At 56.8% G+C, this 19,854-nt stretch overlaps 1 protein-coding gene across 2 annotated transcripts in view; it reads left to right on the top strand.

Annotated features, from left to right (window-relative positions):
• ARHGAP42 (Rho GTPase activating protein 42) overlaps positions 1-19,854 on the top strand; it is a 145,048-nt gene that overhangs the window by 60,843 nt on the left and 64,351 nt on the right. The window lies entirely within an intron of this gene.

Here is a 19,854-nt window from a genome sequence, read left to right on the forward strand (position 1 = left end):
TCCAGAGCGGGCCTGACAAGTTTCGGTGTTTGTTACAGGCAGCTGGAAAATGGCTGCAAGTTTTTGGAGAAGTGTCTGTTCTTCTGCCCATTTTTTGATTGGGTTATTTGTTTTCTGTTTAGCCATATGAGTTTTTTATAGATCCTGGATATCAGTTCCTTGTCAGATGTAAGGTGGGCAGATAGTGTTTATGGTTTCTTCCCCTGTGCAGAAGCTTTTTAGTTTCATAGTCCCAGCTGCGTGTGTTCCTTTGTTTTCCTTGTTGGGGACACAGGGGACTCACAAAGCACAGGGGAGAGTTGCTCTGGAGTGGCTGCTGCACCTTGCTGACCTTGGCCCTGGGGCCATGCAGGTAGTGAAGTGAAGATCCATGGAGAAGAGATGAAAAGACTGAGCCCAGAGCCTGTGAGGCCCTCCTATGCCAGGGAGGGTGTCAGGCCAGCACCGGGGAGCGGCAAGGACAGGAGTGAGCAGGGGTGTCCTCAGCAGCGGAGCTGGAGCGAGGACCCCTGCACTTAGTGCCTCTGAGACCCCCATCTCTGCCTCGCCTGCTCTTCGTGTCGGGACAAGGAAGAAATTTTGCTTTTGCAAGTGAATTCATAGTGCGGGTTTTCACTGCTGAACCTGTTTCCGAGAAGGTCTGAAAAAAAAGTATGAGGACAATTATGAAAACCGGTGACGAGACAGCTGGTTGTGGCTCCACAAAGATGATAAAAAGATAATCATTAAACACACGTAAACCTTGGAGCAATGCAGCAACCCTTGTGGCGTGGTCTCACACTCCCAGCAGAGCTGGTGCGGATTTTGTCCAAAGGCGGGCTGGAGAACTTGTATTTTAAAACCCAGCGCTTCACGTAGGATGAAGACAGTGTTAGGCGCCCGGGAAAGTGGAAAGGAATTCTGTAGTTGATCATAACACTGTGGAGTCACCGTGTCTTTATTCAGCGATAAGCCGTGACTTGTTTTATTAATTGAATTTGCCTGAAGCTACATGTGTCACAATAGTGACCGGAGTCAAGAATCTCGAGAAGATGAAAAAAAGGAGGCATCTAACAGTTCAAACAAATTCTCTTTTGCTTCCAATGATTAGCATGCTCAGTGAGAGGACTGCTTCCCTCGCATGCCCTCGTCGGTATTTGCAGAAAATGCCCCAGGGAGCAGTGATTTTCTCTTCAGCCGCACCATCTCCTCTTAGATCCACACTAACTTCCTCTGAGATTTTTTTAAATTTCTCCTAAAGCCGCCTAAAATTGCACGGTCACTCAGAAAAGTAGGAAATCCCCAATTCAGGGAGTTTTGAAGGCATAAGCTAGCCTGTCTCTTCTTACTGAAAACCCATCTTCTCCGACGTAGCAGCTTCTGGGGTGGTGCCTACCCCCTGCATCACCTGCATCACCCCCTGCGTCACCTGCATCACCGGCATCACCCCCTGCATCACCTGCATCACCCCCTGCGTCACCTGCATCACCCCCTGCGTCACCTGCATCACCCCCTGCGTCACCTGGCCGTGTTGCGAACGGCCGTTGGTGACAAACAGAAGCCATGGCGCGCGCCGTGTGGGGCTGTGGTAACGCTGGGGGGTGCTTTTCCCGGGATCTGGTGCTGAGGAGAGACGCTGGCTTTTGATTTTTTTAAGTGCGTCTTTTTTGGGTACGTTGGCATTGCCCCGGTGGAACGCAGCAAGCCGCTGACTCGGTGAGAGGTGTCCTAGGTCAGGGGTCCGGTGGCCTGTCCCCGTTGCAAAGACGGGCGTCCGGGTCCTGGTGCTGGCGCGGCCCGCTCTTCAGTCTCGGCCGCACGGGAAGCTCTTCTCATCCAGCCGACTCAGCACTGCCAGCGCCCCTGTTTTAGGCTGTTGGAAACCAGCCCACAAAGTACCCGCACCCCAGGAGCCCCGGGAAGCAGGCCGTGCTCAGTGGGGGTCCTCGGAAAGGGAGCACGGCCTCCTCCTCCGCGTGGTCATCTGTATGACATGCTACATTTGTCTCTTCCGCCTCTAGGCTTTCGGACTTGACATCCTTCTCTCTGCATTGGGGGACCCCTATCCGTGCCCCCCACCCCATTCCTTCCTTCTCGGTGCCCTCAGCTCCCTCCCCGTTCTCCAAGCGTGGCCTTTCTCTCTCATCCCGTGAGTCTCCACGAGCTTCGTGGGCCTGCGGCGCTCGCCCTGCGCTCCGCCTGCTCTTCCAGACGCTCGCGGGCTCGGCCTCACCTTCATCCAGACCCCAGCCCAGGGTCTCCCTTGCCCGTCCCGCTCCCTTACGGCCCCGGCTGCTCTTCTGCGCTGAAGCAGAGGTGGTTGCTCTCATCACACCGTCTGCGTTCAGCGGTGCAGAGACAGCAGGAATCAGGACACCCTGACCCCCCGGGTGGGGCTCCCAGCACCCAGGCCCCTGCTGTGTCCGCCGGGAGGAGGACACGTTGAAACCTGGGTGCCTGCTGGGCGCCCGGGCAGCCCTGACCCGGCAGCAGCTGGGTGCGTGCATCCATCTGTCCGTCTGTCAGAGTACGGGGAGGCTTTGGGACGGGGGGGCACGTTTAGAAGCCGTCCACATGCAGAGGGGGTGTCCAGCTCCGTGGAGGCACGAGACCACCCATCTGCCCGGGCAAGGGTGGGAGGTCTGAGCCCCGGCGGGCCCCGAGTGCAGAGCTTGGTCAGAGGAGCCGAGTCGACAAAGGAGACTGGGGTCAGCCGGGGAAGGTTCTGGGCAGCCTGCTCGAGGCCCTCTCTCCTCTGGCCTGGCTGCAGAGGGAGGCAGCATCTGGAAATGGGAGCCAGGCTCAGGGGACAGGGTTCTGAGGCTTAACCTTAAGTTATGGGGCTGCGGAGCCGCCACGTCATCCATCACGTGGCAGATGAGGACCGTGTGCTGCTCCACGACGGCAGCGGCGTGCTCTGTGTCGTGCCGGCAGCCGGCGTGTGGAGGCAGCATTGCACACACCGTAAGAAGGGCGTGAGCTGGGTTTCAGGATCTTAAAGAACTTAAGGAAATACGTGGGCACTAAAGGCTGTGAAATGCGGCCCATTTCCCACCCTCCTCCTGTTTGAAGAGGCGCGTCTCACGCCGGGAAGCTCAGTCCCGCCACCCCCGGCCACGCCCGCCTCCCTGCGGCTCAGTCAGCTCCGTGAACCTGCGTGCGGCCCTTCCCCCTTCATGACAGAATCTGTGAAATTGGAGAATGTTGTAGATGCTGGACATTCTCCCGAGGAGAGGTTTCCCTTTGTCCTTTGCCGTGGATTCTCGCGGGCTGCCTCGGTCGGCGTCTGCGCTAATCCGCGGCCCTGGCGTGGTGCTGTCCCTCCCTCACGCCGGGCGCCTGGGAAGTAATCCGATTTCTTTTATTGTGTCGGGTAACTAACACGCACACCACCAGCATTCCATGTGCAGGAGGGTGGATTATCCTTGTTCTGTTGTGAGTTGACTTTTATTAGAAAGTAAGTTCAGGTGTGCGGTGGCTTCGCCTGAAATTTAAAAAACGTGATGCTCCACGCACGGTGTTCTGGGGGTCACACGATTGAATGTGACCACACGCGTCTACTCATGAGTCCTCGGCCTCCGGTGACCTGGTGGAATATTGAAAGAGTTGAGAGGTGACATTCTCTCATGACCAAAACAAGAGGAGCTTTTATATTTCATTGGAAATAGTCCCAGCACTTATGGGTGTATTTTGAAGTGTACAAGTTGCTTTAGGTAACACTTTTTATTTGATCTGCAGAATAAGCTGAAGCTGAGCTCAGGCCCAATGGGAGTCACGGGTTTGAGGTCCAGATACCAGAGCCCAGCAGGGAGCTCTGGTCTCGGCGCCCCCAGCTCACTGTTCTGGTTCTGTCACGTGCTGTGTCTTCCCTCTTTTTTTTTTTAAATATTTATTTATTCACCTGCACCCCTGTGTTTATAGCAGCACTATTTACAATAGCTAAGCTTTGGAAACAACCCAAATGCCCAAAAATAGATGACTGGATCAAGAAGATGTGGTCCATATACACCATGGAATATTACGCAGTCATCAAAAAAGATAAACACATGCAATTTGCAGCCACATGGATGGTGCTGGAAGGGATCATGCTCAGCGAAATAAGCCAGAAAGAAAAAGAAAAATACCGGATGGTCTCACTCATAGCAGGAATCTAGAAAACCTAAATAAGGGACCAGGAAAATGAATAACTATAAGAAAGCGAAAATCAAAATCAACAAAAAGCTATGAACCAGAGACACTCTATGAGGGGTGGGGGAGCGGGGAAAGAAGGGGTTGGGGTCAAAATAAGGGGGTTGTAATTGTATGGGAAATATAAAAATAACATTTAAATAAATTAATTAATTAAAAAAAGATTTATTTATTTATGCATATAAGAACTGGGGTACAGGCCAGAGATGCAGGGATGGGGGGTGGTGAGAGGATCTACCAGAGACAGAGTGGGGAGCAGAACAGGAGGATCCACTGAAATCCACTGCTGAGGGGAGCAGCGGGGAGACAGGAGAGGTCTGCTGCGCCCTGTGGGTTGCTCCCCGGCCAGGGATTGAACTCGTGACGCAGTAGCTGTGGATAGCTTCACAGTGCTGACGCCTAACCCCTTGCGCCACCGGGGAGGCCCTCTTACTGAGTGTTTAAATCCCTTAAGTTCAGAAGCCTGGTGCCTGTTGTACTCTTTCCGCACATATATTAGATGTTCTGTCTGTACATATACTGGTGCTTTGGTCACCCCAAAATGTAGCATAGTGTGGAGAAGCTCACACCCAGATGCTCAGCATTTCTCAGGGTGCTTGACCTGGTTATCGCAAGCCTGATAGATGTGGCCTTTGAGCAACAGTCATTTGTTTAGGGTGAAGGGCTTGAACGAGTTCCCAGTGTCTTTGGCTTTGGCCTGGGGCGGGGTGGAGTCCACAGAGCCTGTATGGGATTGGCTTTAGGACAGCCTTTTCCCCCTAACAATTCCATGAGTACAATTAAGGTCTCTCTGCTATTATTAGAGGTTCTGCAGTCAATCCCTGGTGAGGACTTCAGAAAATACTTGAAAGGTTCATATTTGTGCGTTCTGTCTTTCGATTCTGAAACTGACAAAGCCTCAGGACACTCAATGGCAATTAGAAATGTCTGTCCCAGCTCTTGACCATCGGCGAGCAGAGGTGGCTCAGTGCCGGCCCAAAGCTGAGCGAGACCAGCTCGTACACTTCTGCCCGAGGGTCTTCAGAGGAGCAGTACCTGGGGAAAGCAGACTGGGGGTCTTGCTCCTTAGTAGCCCTTGCTCGAGAACATTTAGGGAAAAGCTGGTAATTCTGTTATAGGGCAGCCCCGATATTGAGCGGGTTCCTGGCTGTGGGTCCTCACCCGTGCGCTTACAAGGGACTTATGAATACTCCACGGCAGGCACACACAAAAGGTTCATAAAAGGTTTATTGACAAGGGAAAAGGAAATAAGGAAAATGGACAACTCAGGGAGAAACTAGGGAAATAAAGTCTTTCATGCGTCCTACCCGATCCGCCGACCTGGAAACCCAAAGGCACTCTCAGAGCTGGCCGGACGCTGCGAGCTGGCGGGGAGTCAAAATAGGGGACCCCCCAAAGCCCACGTGTCTGGCTTTATCCCAACCTGGCTGCTGACCCCCACCCTCAGGCCCCAGCCACCTTCCCTTGGGTGGGGATGGGATGTGGAGTTCCCAGTGTCTTTGGCTTTGGCCTGGGGCGGGGTGGAGTCCACAGAGCCTGTATGGGATTGGCTTTAGGACAGCCTTTTCCCCCTAACAATTCCATGAGTACAATTAAGGTCTCTCTGCTATTATTAGAGGTTCTGCAGTCAGCAGAGAGAGCTGAGCTGGCACAGTTTTCAAAAGAAATTGACATTTCGGTACACCGATTTCGAAAACATTTATTTTTCCCTGTGACCAGGCTCAGAGCAGACGCTTCGTGGGCCTCTATCAAATCGCCAGACTTGAAGACTGGTGAAAGGATACGTGACAATAAGCATCTACTCTTTGTATTTTCCTGTTTCCCAAGACCCTTCTATTTTTTCAAGGTTAACCCTGACTGTATGGAAGTATTTAAAGGGAGCTTTTCCACCAGAGAGTGCTATTTTAAAAGCAATCCATTTTAAAAAGTATTCTCCGAATAAAGAACTTCCACATTCTTTGCATTTTCTTGCTGTCAAGATATAAACTACTCAAAAGTCCCTTTTCCACATTGCTTCCCCGGCGTGAGGCTTTGGATGTTGCAGCATCCGTGTCTCAGGGCTGAGCCCGCGTGGGCCGGGGCGGCTGCTGCGGGGCGCCGGTGCTCTCTCTCCGCCTCTCTGTCACTGTCCTGCTGGGCCGCGTGTCCCCGTCCTGAGACGTTCCTCGGAGCGTCTCAGTTGCACAACGTACTGAAATCCTTCCGTTTCTACTTTTGGGTTTTCCAAAATACGTCTACTCTGGTGTTGACCAGCAGTTTTCACTGGTTGGGTTCGCGCTAGAGTTTCCTGTGTGTATGAACCTGGTTTGGTGTGTGTGTTTGTGTGTATGTGCGCGCACGCGTGTGTGTGTGCGTGTGTCTGGCTGCTTCTGGGTGGTGGGTGACAATGCAGGGGGCCTATCTGGGTCTCTGTTCTGAGTTTTTTTTTAAGGGGAGAGACTTCAAGAGCACCCTGGGGGGCCCGCACAGGCTCGCCCAAAGCCCCTTGGCCACTCGCCCAAGCCCAGGAGGGCAGAGGCTGCTGAATGCACCTCTACCAGGACACTCTTCAGGGCTACGAGAATGTTGGGGTCTGTCACCCCGCCTCTGGTCTCGCACGCACGGTGGTATCTTCGCAGAACATCTGCAGAGCCCTCTGGCCTGGGCCGACTGCTGGACAGTGAGCCGTGCAACTTTGGGGTGTTTGTTTGCTGCTGGGGGTGGTTGGGGTAGGTGAGGTGTGTGCAGGCAGCCGTGTGTTTACCGGGCGGGCGTCCTGGAGCCCCAGGAAGCCGAGGCCGGGCAGGGGCGCAGGTGCCTAGAGCCTGGCTGGGGCCTGGGCAGGCCCTGCCCGAACGCCAGTGTCTTCCTGTGTCTCGGACCTGGATGATCAGGAGCAGCGATGACCGTGGAGTCAGGCGTCTACACTGTGTTTGTGCAACGCATAGTTCAGTCATTGAAGCTTCGTTTTTTTAATTGGCCACAGTAATAGCCGTTACCTTTTATTCCTTCCAAGCAAAGTTTTAGAGGGTTTTCCTGCCAGCTGCAGACATGCAGCCTATAAAAATGAGAGGCGTGGGACATTTCCGCGCACACCCTTCTTGGAGGTGGCGCCCGGAGCTGGAGCCCCTGTGGGTCCCACCGTCCGGTTAGAGGCCTGGACTGTCCCACTCGCCGGCAGGGGTGGCTCCCTCTGCCTTCACAGCACTTAGCAAGCACCCCGGCTGATAAACACGTCCTGCAGGGGTCCATCTTACTGGTGGCGTTTAGAACAGACCAGCCAGTCGTAAGACTGTTCACGTGAGAGGAGCCGAGGCCCGGAATGCTGGTCTCCTGGGGACATGCAGGGGAGGGGCGCACGCAAGTCCCGGCGGGGGGAACAGAGCGCCAGGGCAGGACACGGCAGGGGGCAGAGGCAGCAGGGATGGAATTGGGGGCCTGGCAGTTCCTGGCATGAGGAGGATCAGCTTGGAGAGGACAGGCGAAGAGCTGAGTCAGTTGGGGTGTTTCAGGAGAGGCTGCATGACAGGGCGGGGGTGGGTGAAGAGCACAGAATAGGAACTGTGGGTTAGGGACCTATGGCCGGTCAGCCGTGGGAGACCTGGGCATGGCTCCCGGCGTCTGTGCCTGTGCTCTCGGGCTGTGGTCAGCCGTCTGAGAGAAGGAAGCACCGACTGGGCTGCCGTGGGGATTATTAACTGGATTCTTATTCGCCAAGCTCGTGGCGGGGTGTCCGCTGCATCTGGGCTCGATAACTTGTTAAATCAAATCAAATCAGTCTGGAGCTTTTCAAACATGCATCCAAATATAGATAGAGGGAAGGGGCTGAGGCCTAGAATACAGTGTGCAGCTGAAGTTTTAAGCTAGTGAGCTATTTGTTGTCCTGATATTAGGGCACTCTTTTTTTAAAAGATTTATTGATGCATACAAGAACCAGGGTACAGGCCAGATGTGCGGGGGGATGAGAGGATTCGCCAGAGACAGAGTGGGGAACAGAACAGGCAGACTGAAGAAATACACTGCTGAGGGGAGCAGCGGGCGACAGGAGAGGTCTGCTGCACCATGTGGATATCTCCACGGCCGGTGGGATTGAACCGGCGCTGCAGAGGCTGCGGGCAGCTTCACAGCTCTGCACTCACCCCGCTGCGCCACCGGGGAGGCCCCAGTGGATTGTTGACCTAAGACCATCATCCAGGGTCTCCCTGCTGAGTAGACCATTCCTGTTGGGTCTGACTGGGGATTTATTTTTGGGATCTGGGAATTCTATGGTAATAGAATTAACTTATATGAAATTTTTTTGAGTATTCCCAGACCCCAAAACATAACCTGCCCAGTTACTCCCAACGGGAACATCCCGCGTTGCGGTAGTGAGCACAGCTGGAATGCTCTTCTAGCCTCAGCGTTTCCCGTTTCTTTGTGAATATTTGATTTCTTTTTTCAAATTTTCATTCGATTGTTTTCCTTCCTCCAAGCAGCTCTCGCAGTGGAGTAGCCAGACAGTAGAGGGCCGGCCAGGTGGGGCTTTGCTTTGCCCAGGGCTGCTTGGTTCTGGGCTGGGTCAGCGGGGGGAGCCGAGCCCCACGGAAGCAGAGAACTGGCTGATTTGCTGCCCGCGGTGAAGCGAGGGGCAGGGGCTGGGAAGGCCGGCGTGGGGCAAGGCTTCTTTGTAGTTTGATCTCCCAGTTTCCAGAACATCAGGTGCTTGTGCAGGGAGACTTGGGGGCGGGGAGTGGAGGGAGCGTGGTTTGGAGGCTGTTCAAAACAATGGAAGAATCGTCCCATTGTTCTATCAGGCGAGGGGAGCCTGGCTTTCTGCTCGCATGCCCAGGCGGGTGGCTTTCCTCCTCCTGCCCTCCTCCTGCCCAGCGTGAAAAGCAAAATAAAACCACAGCAGCAGACATTTCTCGCCCTGCGAGCCCGCTTGGTTCTCGCCTCCTCGCTGGAGATGCAGCCCGAAGAGGGTCTTCGCCTGGCAGGGGGACGTCGTGAGCCGTGCCTGAGTCCAGGCGCTTCTTCAGCGGTGAACGGGCCTCTTCTGGCCCCTCTAGGTTTTCAGCCTTTGCAGACCAGGAATTGGGGTTTCCTCCCCACTTCTTCATCCAGGCGGAGGCCGCCACTGAGAGGCGTGTAGGGGTGGAGCCTCCGTTCCCGTGATTTGTTTCACCCAGAAGGTCCCCCCCCCCCCACCGCCGGAGCCCCACGGGGTCCTGAGCTCTGCCGAGAGGGGGGTCCTGGCGCCCTGAGTTGAGTCCACACACTTTGCCAGAACGCAGATCTCTGGAGTCATTTGGTTCCAGAAACAAGTTGGGAATTTCTTCACCGTCCAACCTTTATTCATTCTGAATTCCCTTAAAATTTCAGGGTGTGTTTATAGAAAACTTCAGAACTTCTGAGAGTTGAGTACTTTGTGACGTCTCTGAGTCCTTCCGTCTGTCATCCAGACACAGACCTGCCGGCCGGGATCGCGGGGGCCGGATCATTGTCCAGGCCTCCTTTATGGCAGGAATGCACGAGGGGTTCCTGCAGGGCGACCCGCTGTGAGATGGTGCCTGACTGGGTCCTCACCCGCGCGCTTAAAAGGGACTTGTCATAAGACTCCACTGCAGGTGCACCAAAAGGTTGAGAAAAGGCCTATTTACAAAAGAAGAGGCAATAAGGAAATGAGTAAGTCAGGGAGAAAGAGGGGGTGATCCATCCGTGGCTGCGTCCTGCCTGTTCCGCCGAGCTGGAACCCCAGTAGCTCGCTGAGAGCCGGCGAAATGTCCAGACGCCCCCAAGACCCACGTGTCTGGTTACACCAAGCCTGGTCGCCTGACCCGCCCTCCACCCCCCGGTGGTGACGACACTTTGGGATTTGCAGTCCTTGGGTCTAGCACTGGTCTGGGGTGGGGGTGGGGCCATGAAACCCCACAACAGGGTCACCCTTCACCTCAGTGTCGTCTCCCCGTCCCCACTGCTTTTGTGTTTAAAGAGCGTGAGTGTGTTGGGTCTGACTCTCAAGCTCCCCCTGAGCCCTCGGCACCCCTCCGCGTCCTCAGCTGTGGCCCGGAGACCGGCGACCCAGGCCGCTGGAGCGGGAAGGCTTGGGGCATGGAGCTGCCCCGCGTGTCGCTCTCCCGGCACCAGGCGTGGGGTCCCCTACACGACACCCCATCTTCTTGTCTCCAGCAGTGTCGTGGGGAAGAACCAGGGTGTAGGCCAGAGGCAGGGGGCGAAGGGATTCGCCAGCGATGGGGTGGAGAGCAGAGAAGGGGGTGATGGGGAGACACTGCCAAGGGAAGCAGCAGCGGCGAGGCGCGAGAGGTCCGCGCACGGGGGCCTTGGGGATCCGCTCCTGACCTGTTTCGGGCTGAGGCCTTTCATGACTGGGGAGTCAGTTTGGGCCAGCTAGTGCCTGGGTGTCCGGTCCTGGGTGTTGGTCTTGGACACAGGACCTGGCCTGGCCCTGCTTCCGCCCTCGGGGTCAATGTGCTCCTTGTGCTCCATCTGCGGGCTGGTTCCCATGGCAACCTTATCAAGGCCCTTTATTCAGCCTCCCAAATCTTCCCCCCGGGCTAAAGGTGGGGGCATAGTTTTGACCTTATTGGGTGGTTCCCCAACAGGCAGGGCAGAGGGTCAGGTCTGCAGTTCCCCAACCGCTGGCAGGGGCCGGGCAGCAGACCCTGGAGCAGCCACGGAAGACGCCGCAGGAGCAGGTGGACCCGTGGCCGGGTGGGCTGCTGTCCCAGAGCGGAGGATCTGCTTGGTCGCTGCAAACGAGTGGGGGTCAGCGATGATTTCCGAGTGTCAATTGCTGGAGGAGGAATCCAGCCTCAGAGCCACGAGGGGCCCCGAGCCCCCCGGCCCCAGCTCTGACTGCAGCCAGCCGGGTCGTCTTCCCCGGTCCCAGCTGGTCCCAGCTCCGGTTCCCTTCCCCAGCAGACGGTACGCAGCAAGTTCAGTTTAGAAATCAAAGCCGGTGCCCCGACAGTGAGTAGGTCACACGGAAATCCTCTGGGTGAAGGAAGCAGCAGAAACCACCGTAGACCTTTGAGGTCAAGGAGCCACGTTTGCTTCATCTACTGGGTTTGTTTTCCTGCAAGACTTGCACAAGCGCTTTCCGGGAAAGGCGACTTGCTTGCAGGGCAGGATCCCCGGGGCCCCCTGCTGCTGTGCGGATGCCCCCCACCTCCACCGCTCCCCGAAGAGGGCTGGCTCACAGCAGCCTCTGTCACTGCAGCGCAGGAGCCGGCGGGACCGTGGTCTTCCGTCCTGGCTGCCCTCCACGCATTCCTGCCCTCCACTGCGCAGCGTAAGGCTCAGCTTTGAGTTCCAGAGGCCGCGTCTGGTTGGGGCCTGACATTCCCTCATGCCTTAATTGACCCAAACACCCAAGTCACCAGTTTCATCCAAGTCTTGCCAGAGGGAATATTTTCTGTGGCAAGTTCTGCAAGGAAGTCACTGAACTGAGCCACAGCCGGGAAGTCTGAGATGTTTTTCTAACTGCAGAAGGCCTCTGTTCTATTAACCCTTAACTGGGAGTCCTGCAGGCTGCCAACTGGAAATCCTGAGAGGCGGCGCCGACTGACCACGCACCATCGTGTGTGCTGCTGCCGACCGTTCTGCTTGGAGAGGCTCTGTGTGTGCAGCGGTCAGAGAAGGACTGACTGTCCATAAGAGTCATTTTTCCATGGCCACACCCACATTTCAGGGTTACAAACGTCACCTTGAGGCCCTTTGGGAGAGTGTGCTGTTCTGATGGTGATCGCAGAAGGCCAGTTCTGAAGCAGGTTTTTTTTTTTAAAAGATTTATTTTTATTTAGTTACACATGCACTGGGTACAGTCAGAAGCGCGGGAAGGTGAGAGGATTCACCAGAGCCAGAGCGGGGAGCAGAGCAGGCAGAAGGACCGAAGGACACTGCTGAGGGGAGCAGCGGGCGGCAGGAGAGGTCTGTGTGCCATGTGGGACCCTCGCTGGTGGGTGGGGATCGAACCGGTGCTGCAGAGGCTGCGGGCAGCTTCGCAACCCAGCGCTCAACTGCTGCGCCACCAGGGAGGCCCTGAAGCAGGTTTTCAATAACGTGTTATTTAGGCCATGGATGCAGCCAGCACCTGCTGGAATTAGCACGTCGCCATAAGGCCTTGCTGGTGCCTTCCGTGCCAGTGTATTTGAAGGCAGGCCTGTCCATGCTGCTGGCGAGAAGCGGGCGCCCTCACTACAGCAAAAGGGTCAGACTCTGCAGGGCAGCCGAGCGTTTCCCGTGGAGTGCTCAGAAATGGCCGCTCCAAAGCCGTTCAGTGAGCCCCTCCGTTCCCCGAGAGGAAACAATGGAATCTTTATCGTCTCGGGGAGAGCTCTGGGACCTTCACCTCGGTGCCGGATTGGGCCGCGGGGAGAGGATCTTGGCAGCTGCCTTGTGCAGCCCCGGGGAGAGCATCTTCCTGGCGCCCCTCCTGGCTCGCCAGCCTGTGGGGTCCCAGGCCTGCGGCTGTGCCTGCTGTGCCTGCTGTGCCTGCTGTGCCTGCTGTGCCTGCTGTGCCGCGCTCCCTCCGGCTGCGGGGATGTGCCCTCCGGGCGCCCAGTTCCGCATTCTTGCCGCCCCACAAGCCCTGCTGTGTGGGCACCGCCCACGTTAAGGCCTCTGTGGGGCGACGCTCACCCAGGCAGCTGGTTTTCAGCATCCGGGCTTTGGTGTTTGTTCAGTTGCTTATTTTGAAATGCTCGGCATTGCTAGAGAGCCCGGCCCACGGCGGGAGGAGGGCGCGTCCGCGGGGCCAGGTCACCCATCCCTGGCCAGGGTTTCACGGCCCTGCAGTCTTCGGGCTCTACCTTGGCAGCGTTCAGCGATGATTAGAGGCCAGGGGGTGCAGGAGTCCCGTGCATCGAGTTAGGAGAGAATTTTTCTTTTCCCTTCTCCCGCCCGCCCTGCCCCCTCCCTCTCTCTCGCACCCTCGCTGGAGGGTGTCACGCGGGGGCTTCACGATTCTGTACACAGCGTTTTAAGGAAATACTTTTTTGTGGCGGGGCGAGGAATACACCCACCCCACCGTCGCCGGCGGGGAAACACGCGTGATGACTGGCCGGGCGTGTGATCGCTGTGTGCACTTTCTAGAGTGTGATTGTGAACCCTGAACCGAGGACCCTGCCTCTCGGGTTATATTTCTCCTCTGAATTTATTGCTTCTCCTCTCTCATCTGCCGCCCAGCGCCCAGCGCAACAGGCGGGGTGGTCTTCATGGGATCCGCGGGCGATCCCGCTAGAAGGTAACTGATAATTACACGGAATCACCTCAGCCTCCCGGGAGGTGGGTCGTCTGTGGCGGGCGCTGAGCTGCATCGCTGGGAACTCACTGCGCTTCTGTGGCAGAAACTGGCATTTGCACGGGCCGTGCCAGGCTCGTGTCTCCATGAGTTGTAGAACCAGGAGCAGCTCGTGTTGGCTCTCGGCCCTGATACGCCGAGACAGTTTGTGAGACGGGTTCTTGGGGCGAGTGTCCCCGGGGAGGGGGCCTCCTGGGAAGTCCCGAATCTTGGCGTGATTTCCCGGCTTTTGTGGGGCCGCGGTGCTCTGAGCCCAGCTCCTGCCTTCGCAGTTTGCCAGAGCAGCCTGTGGCCCGCGGGGCGGATGAGCCAGCCCCAAGGGGGGCCTGCGTTCTCCCGGGGCGCGCCCGGGGCTCTGTTGCTGAGACCGTGGGGGAGGGAATGTTTCCCTGGGGTCACCGGGTAGGATCCGGCCGAGAGAGTAGGGCCCAGCCGTACAGGCTGTGAAGCCGGGGGTGGGGGGGTCAGCGACGGCGGCCAGAGGAGCTGCCCCCACGTGGAGCCGGCTCTGGGAACGCGTGGGGAGGCCCCGGGGCTGCCGCCCGCCCTTCCGGAGAACAGGCCTCCCGCTTGCTAAGCGTCACGCCGGGACGCGCCCACCCAGTGCCCGCAGCAGCCCCCGTCGGTTGCCAACAAAGAAGTGAGTGGGAAACAGGATGTGTGGGAAGGAGGCAGCCGGCGGCCCCCCTTTCTGGAACGCCGGCTCCCCCACGGGCCGGGCGAGGGCGGGAGGGGGTGAGGCTCGTGTCACTGTGTCCACAGCAGCCTCAGCAGCCCGAGAGGACTCTCTCCACGAGCCGACGCACAGGGACATGTTTATCCCTCTTCAGAACACCCCGTGTGTGGCGCAAGGGAACGGAGGAGGGGTGATAGTCACAGAAGTTCTGGAACGTGCCAGTCAGGAAGCCAGAGTCTTCCGCACCCGCCCCGGGGGTCCCACACCCCTGCTTTCTTTCGGTAGCGTGACCCCGCCACAGGCAGAGCCCCGAGCCGTGTTTCAGCCGTGGCTCGCAGCCAGGAAGGGCACCACTGAGGCCCTGCTGCCCCCCGGGCTGCTCAGGGCCTTCTCACCTGTGCGGCCAGGACGGCTGCATCACCTGGATCTCCCTGACCCCCCCCAACCCCCCACCGAGGAGCCCAGCGGAGCAGGACGTGCTTAGAACTGTCCACAGAGGCACCAACTTCATTCCAAGGCCCCGTCCCCTGGCCGGGCTGTGGAAGCATCGTGCTCAGCAAAGCTGCCAAAAGCAGAGGCCGTAGAGTCAAGAAAATAGCTGGTGAAACACCTCTCCCCGCCAAGTGTTCCTAGGATGAGGCCATCTTGCAAGCCCTAAATCCGCTTCCTCCCGGTCATGTGATCTTCCAGAAAACGCCTGAGTCCTTCTTCCATACGTGACCTGCACTTTGTCAGCGGGAGTGATGACCGGCCCAGCAGCAGGCCCGAGGAAGGGAGGGGGCTGGCATTTGAGGACAGAGACTCTGCCTGCCAAAACTGAGGCCCCGGTGTCCACAAACTCACGGAGGAGACCCTGGTGTTGGAAAGTCCTGCCGTGAGTTAGCTGCGGTCCTGACTGGCCACCATGGGCATGAAGCCAGGCTGACCACGTCCCGCAGCCCCTGCTGAGAGCCACCCGCTGCTCGCAGTTGACGCCAGTCACAGGCATGGACGCTTGTTGGGGGCTTGGCAGCCCACGGTGTGGGTGTGGTGCCATGTGGGTGAGATCCCAGGCAAGCACAGCGTTGCCAGGTGTAATGTTTGAAGCTGTTCTTCAATATTTTTTTAAAAGATGTATTTATTTATGCACACAAGAGCTGGGGTGCAGGGCAGAGCTGCGGGGGGTGAGAGGATTCACCAGAGACAGAGTGGGGAGCACAACAGGCAGACTGACTGAAACACACTGCTGAGGGGAGCAGCGGGAGAGTCAGGAGAGGTCTGCTGCACCGTGGGGGTAGCCCCTGGCCGGGGATCGAACTCGTGCTGCAGTGGCTGCAGACAGCCTCACAGTGCTGAGACTTACTTAACCCCTACGCCACCAGGGCTCATGATCGTCAACATTTTGTTACAGCTGTTTTATTACCTGAGTGCCTGTTGACCAGGTAGGATCAGACGGGTATTTGAATAAAATAAAATCATCAAAAAAATTATAAATGACTGTAAGTGACTTTGGCCACAGGTTCGGGAGTTGTCTTTCTCTGGCTAGTTGTAATGACCATGCTGTCACTTCCTTTGCCCAACGAGACAGACACACGCTCGCCAGCATCTGCTCGGAAGGAAATAGAAGGACTGACTTGATGTTCGGGATGAGGCTCTGAGCTGGCGCAGGCCAGAAGCCCGTTGTCCGAGGACCGAGTGGAGGCTGGTGAGCTGGTCCCTGTGAGAGTGACCGAGGAGTGTTCAGTTTCACATGAAACCATCCATGGGTCTTTTTTTTTTTTTTTTTTTAAAGATTTATTTATTTATTTACACAAGCACTGGGTACAGTCAGAAGCGCGGGAGGGCGAGAGAATTCACCAGAGCCAGAGCGGGGAGCAGAGCAGGCAGAAGGACCGAAGGACACTGCTGAGGGGAGCAGCGGGCGGCAGGAGAGGTCCGCGCGCCATGCGGGACCCTCCTCCGGTGGCCGGGGAGCAGCCGGGGATCGAACCGGCGCCGCAGAGGCTGCGGGCAGCTTCACAACCCAGCGCTCAACCGCTGCGCCACCGGGGAGGCCCCATCCATGGATCTTAAACATGGAGCAAACCAGGGAGTAGAGTGACTTCCCAGGCTTCACCTAGAGAGAGAATATATAGAAAGAGGCCTCTTGGGGCTCAGGCTCCTCCTGGAAGGGACAGTGTTAGGAGCGATCACCTCAGTGCCCCCCACTTCTAGAATGTTTTCCATCTAGTTCACCGTCAACATGTGAAAAATAGATTCTACTTGTCGATATGCCATAAAGTACAGTCTCCTCAAAGATCAAGGCGTGTGTAAACAGCTTACTCTGTAATTACGTGACGTCGAATGTGATTGATGGAGGTCCCCCCTCGGGTCAATTAAGATACAGAAATCCCCTCTCTCTTACCCTACGACGCAGTTGCTGGAAGCTTGTAAACTCTCGTTTCTGTGGAACCATAGATAAAAGATAGGCGTATTTGGGTTTATTTGATGGGAAGTTCTTGGCAGTTAATACCGAAGGGTTTTTCCATAGCTCTTCAAATGGCTGCTGTGTTTTGGTTTGTGCAGGGGTTGAGTTCAATTTAGGGGCAGAACTTCCCTCCAGCTTCCGTGGATTTCGCTCCGCTGTGCAGTGAGGGTGGCCGGGGTGGCCCTGAGAGGAGCCGCCGTCACGAGCTGAGAGGGCGCAGGAGGAGTCTGCGTAGGCCAGGGTTTCCGTTTCTTTGTCATTATGCTCACTCTGCATTGATTTCTGTGATAAAGTAGAAAAAAATCTAAATTTTACACCATGCTTTTCAAGGTCCACTGTCTTCCGTGTGTGTGAACCAAGAGGGGAGGCGTTATCACCACGTAATCTTGATTTGAGCCTGGTCTACCATAAAGTTGTCAGTGGCTCAAATAAAAACCTATCAGCCTTGGCTCCCTGTGCAAATACAGCAGGCAGTTTTCTCTCCTGCAGCCTGATTCTCCGGCTCATTCGACCCCCCGGGGCCCCGAAACCCCGCCGCTGGGCTGGGTCGCCCTGCCGGCCCGAGTGTCCGAAGGGACATGGCTTCAGGGTGCAGGCAGCAGAGGAGCGCCTGCCATAAATCACCTGTACTTGTTCGGCAGCGTGGAGAAAGGTCTTGAAGAAAGAAGCCATCGGAGGGATGAGATTTCCTCATTGGGCCTGGAGAGCGATACGGGTTGGGACTATTTAGGACTCAGTTGCCTGGAATCCTAGTCCTTGTTGAGAGGCCCCCGGGCTCAGGAGGAAGATGGTGGTGAAAGGTCTGCATGGACATTCTAGAAGGAAGGCCAAACAAAGTCCCCTTAGGGGTAACTTAGGAGGTGGAAGTTTCTGAAAACAGATCTTACACGTCTCTGTGACTCGGGCTTGCTCTTGTTTTCCCGGGGTATCCCCTGTCACTGAAACACAGGAATGTAATTTAGTACCTTGCCGGTGCAGATAGCCTGCCCTCTGGCTGGGCAGCTCCGAGGCCACGGGGACGCTGTGCTGTTGATTCTCCATTCTTTCCAGGCTGTTTATAATCTTAATTGCAGTTTTGGCAGCGGGACGCGGCCATCATCCACGAGAAGACAGCAGGCCATCGCTTACTCATCCCTCGTAAACATCCAGGCGGGGCTCTCTTGCCAAGTGTCACGTCGCTGGTCTGTTCTCCCTCCTCCCCAGGGTATAATGATCCACTTCCAAAATGGTAACCGAGCTGATGCAGCGTCAGAGTTAATGCGAGACGTTAATCTCATCCGCTCACCTTTCAAAAGTAGAAGCAAAAAGTTACGGACGTGCTTAACCTTTTATCTGGCTGTAGCGTGAGGAAAATCTGTAACTTGTAAAATCCCGATTACCAGGTGCTCTTCATGTATCAACTTATTAAAATCCTCCCCCCCCAAAAAATGAGATCAAGAGCGTGAAAGGAGTCGTAATACGGAAATCAACACGCATGATTTTTCCCTTCCCGTAGTAGTTCCAGAATGCGTGGAAGCCTGCACACGGCGGGGCTGTTTGGCTCGTGCGGGCGCCACGGGCTGCGTGGTCGGTCTGTCTTGTTGAAGCCTGATTCTGGCATCCCCTGTTCTCTCAGTCTCGCCACCCACCCACCCCGTCCCTCAGCCGGGGAGTGGGAGGGGGTATCACGAGATGCCATGCCTGTGCCTGTCACCTGCTGCTTTTGGCCCTGGAGTCACCCAGGGGAAGGCGTCTCCCCAGAAATCCCCATGTCGGGCGGTGCAGACGGCCTGGCACCTGCACCTGCAGCGTGGGGTTTCCCGGGACCATGGCGTGTTCAGATCCCAGTGGGAGTGAGTTTGGAGAATGACATGGAAGTGTCACTGGGCTGAGAGACCCCTGAGCAGGGAGGTGATCCTTGGGCTGAGGCTTAAGGAGACGTGAGGGAGACGTAGCTGGGGTGGAGCCAGTGGCCAGGACGGCGCGCTCTGGGAGGCCCCCGTGTGCTTTCAGGCGTGTGAGCAGAGACACCCCATGAGGGGGACCCCCCTGGGCGGGGCTGCGGGGCTCCTCGCAGGTAGGGAGGGGTCCCTGGGTCAAAGGCCTCGAGATGCTGGGGCAGGGGAAGGTCTTTCATGTTGGACGTTGTGGGGAGATGATGAAAGCAGGGAAGCGATAAAACGTTTTTTATAGAGACATTCTGGCAGTTGTGTTGAACATTAAATACGTGGGTTGCGAAACTGGGTGCGGAGCTGTTTAAAGCAGAGGCTGCTGTAATCCCGGGGAGAGGAAGGGGGTGCACGCCAAGGCCGGGGGGGGGGGTCACGGGTTGGCTGTGGAATGTGAGGGAAGGTCACGGTTTTATGTGATGGGGCAGCTGGCTGGATTTGGCGCCCAGTGAGGCCTGAGACCTGATCTGCGATGTGCAGGCGGTGGGGAGAGGACGCCACACCAGCAAATAATGCTCCGGGGGCTGCTCTTCCCGGCACCCTGTAATTGAGCTCAGTCCTGGCACCGTCTGCCCCTGGACACCGTCAGGTTGCTCAGGGTCAGAGTTCAGGCCCACAAAGCCGCTCCTCTCCCCTCCTGCCCGCCCCTCCCGTGAGTCCAGGCGTCCGTGCCAGCCCAGGTTCTTACCTGTCCTCCTCCCGATGTATCGGCTGCAGATCAGAGGCCCCACAGGCCCCTCCTTGGACTTCAGACGCCGAGGAGGTCACACACCCAGGTGACCACCTGCTCTCCAGAGGTTTGCTGCAGCAGCTCAGATAACGTGAAATGTTTTCCTTCCCAGATTGCCCGTTTGTCCTAGAAAGGCGTGACTCGGGAAGGGCCAGGAGGAAGAGGAGCAAGGACAAGGTCCAGGGAAAGGCCTGGGGTGTCGGCCGCTCCAGGGGCCCCACCCCATGCTCCCCGTGTGCTCGAGCTGGGGGCTGTCCCAGCGCCATCCTTTGGTCCTGCTGCAACTCCAAGACGTGGGCGAGCTTGATTTTGTCCCTTGACATGGGTGGTTGGTGGAATCCCAGCTCCCAGCCCCTCTTCTCTGCGGGAGGTCATGGGGTCAGGCTGGAGAGTCCAGCCTCCCACCACATGGTCAAGCCAGGGCTCCTCCTAAGGGGGCCCCAACATCACCTCATTCGCATAACAAGACACACCCTGTTGCTCTCATTTCTGAGCTGTCCCAAGGGTTTTAGGAGCCAGAAACGGGGATAAATCCTGGTGTCACGGGGGCCCCTTGCTGGGAGACCCCCAAGGCTGGCCCGTCTTGTGGTGTGCCTCTGGGGTGCCCGCGGGGCCAGCTCAGACATG

The sequence above is a fragment of the Talpa occidentalis genome, unplaced genomic scaffold (genome assembly GCF_014898055.3).
Source record: "Talpa occidentalis isolate TD23 unplaced genomic scaffold, MPIMG_talOcc4v2.1 talOcc4.12, whole genome shotgun sequence".
In the NCBI taxonomy this organism is placed as follows: domain Eukaryota; kingdom Metazoa; phylum Chordata; class Mammalia; order Eulipotyphla; family Talpidae; genus Talpa; species Talpa occidentalis.